The sequence below is a fragment of the Misgurnus anguillicaudatus genome, chromosome 12 (genome assembly GCF_027580225.2).
Source record: "Misgurnus anguillicaudatus chromosome 12, ASM2758022v2, whole genome shotgun sequence".
In the NCBI taxonomy this organism is placed as follows: domain Eukaryota; kingdom Metazoa; phylum Chordata; class Actinopteri; order Cypriniformes; family Cobitidae; genus Misgurnus; species Misgurnus anguillicaudatus.
In genome coordinates, this window is record NC_073348.2 from 28427796 (window position 1) to 28430441 (window position 2646).

Consider the following 2646-nt stretch of genomic DNA (forward strand, 5'->3'; position numbering starts at 1 on the left):
ACACACAACCACATCACTGTCAGCCACAATCTTCTGCACCCACTTGAGATGTCATCTTGAAAAGACACAAGCTTATCTTCCCACACTGATAACACACTCTTTACTGAACCTGATATAAACCTGCATAGAAGATCACACATACACAAACTATGTCAATATGTGTGGATATAGATTGGTCACGGGATGGGGATTTTTGGGTTTATTTTTAGCCCAAACACTGTGTATATAAAAGTAATCTGTTACTATATTTCCAGCTGATAAAATGATCTTCAAAAACACACTCACAGCAATAATACTTTGGTAATATTCACTTATATTTATTTATATAAACCAAGTACATTTACAATAGAGTGCATATAATAGACAATGTTAATCTCCAAGGCCACCTGCTTTTTAACAGATGACAGTCTGACTTTTTAAAACATTTTAAATGAGCAAGCAGATAAATACTCTGATTATAGTGACCTTCAATGCATAAATCATTTGCCTTCATCCACAAACGTCTGAGGACTTTAAGCTACCAATAAAACTTCTGAAACGAAAAATATTTTAAAAATCTGAATCCTGAATGAGATCTTTATTCTGTTGAACACAAAAGAAGATATTTTGGTAAATAATGGAAATGTAGCCACACAGTTGACAATACCCACTTACTTTCATGTTAGGGAAAACAAATATGGAAGCCAATGGGTACCATCAACTGTGTGCTTACCATCATTTATCAAAATATTTCCGTTTGTGTTCAACAGAATAAAGAAACTCATACAGGTCTATGAATGTGAGTAAATAATAACAAAAATTTCATTTTTTGTGAACTATCCCTTTAAAGGTGCAGTGTGTACATTTAAGCTGCATCTAGTGGTGAGGTTGCGAATTACAACCAACAACTCAGTCCACTGCTCATCTCTCGTTTTTGAAACACATAGAGAAGCTACGGTAGCCGCCACCAGACAACCATGACAACTTAGTAAAAAAGTTTGGGCTTCTGTAGAAACATAGTGGCACAAAATGGCGACTTCCATGTAAGGGGACCCTCTGTGTATGTAGATAAAAACGTCTCATTCTAAGGTAATAAACACATAACGGTTCATTATGAAAGGTCATTATACACTCATGATAATATAGTTTTGTATATTATTTTGCATTTCTGTCAAGAGATCCTTCTAAAAATTACACACTCCCCCTTTAAGATTTATATGGGGAAATATTGATGTTGATGTTGATGACTCATTTTGCACTACATAGAGTTTGGTCCAATCAAATACTGTATGTATCCTTTTCCTAATACCATCTACATCCAGCTAAAATAGCTAAAAATGGTTCATGGCTGGGTCTTCTGGCAACCTAAAATAGGGAAGAGGCCAGAATATCCGGTTTTAATAGTAAATATGTCAACACAAGCCACGTCAAACAGTTTTAAGGCAATAGCAGTGGGCCTGATACCCACTGACACAGCTGCTGTTGTAAAACTAAATCTAAAGGGTTAAAATTACATTTGGCCCCCATGTTCTGATCCAGCCAGAGCTAGCACAGTCACACATGGACCTCTGCCAGCATATTATTATCAAGTTTAACAGCCATCTGTGTCTGTGACTCAGGGGATGAGGTTTTGATAACACCCCTGTCATTCACTGTCATTCTCTTAGCTGTGAGAAATACATGTATATATTTATGTAGTCAGGGAATACAATATATTATTACACCATACAGACTACTATTGTTTTCATAAATGCTTATTCTTTTGTAAAAAAGTGTCTACCTCTCTTGTACCTCTCTCACACTCAGTAAAACGACACAGGTGTAAAATCACTCTGCACATGTGTTAATATAACATCAAACGTTTAAGCGGATAAAAAAGATGTCAGTTGAGATTGTGAAACTGCCTCTTTTATATAAACATGTCAAATCTCTTTGCTCACAGTATATTCTATTTCTGTGAACACATATAATCCATCAACACTGAGTTTGTAAAATGCACACACACACACATACATAAGAGACAGGCACAAGCATGAATAAAACAACTATACTTTAATATGCATGCTGTGTAAGCATTACTCTGACATGATGCATTGCCATACGTTGCAAAAATCAGGAAAATGCATGACAGATAACTTTTTAGCATGGTTATTAACTAGATTTTTATATTTTCTGAAAAAGTTAATATCTTGGCCTTGCAACTCTTTGCTACAATGCTTGGGTGTTCTGAATTACGTACTAGTCACGTAATTTTTTGATTCTTTTTTGTGATACTGTCAGGAACCTCCGCGTTTTTTTGTAATCGTATCACAAATTTCTATTTATGTGTCATTGTCACGTATTGGTTACTCAACTGTTTTGTCCTAATTTCTTACCATTGCGCTTCAGTTAAGGGTTAGATTTACATAAAATGACATCCTTACCCAAATCCAACTCTAACCCTAATGTCAGGCGACAATGGTTTAAAATTAAGAGAATATATAAAAAATGAATCAGAAAAAATAATATAAACCAATAATTAAAGTGACATCCTAACGCAAACACCAAATCTAACCCTAAACCCAAGAGACAGTGGTTTGAAGGTAGGAAAAAGCTTTTGAGTAACCAATACGTAACAATGACACATGAACTTGTGATACGATCATGAAAAAACATGGAAATTCGTGA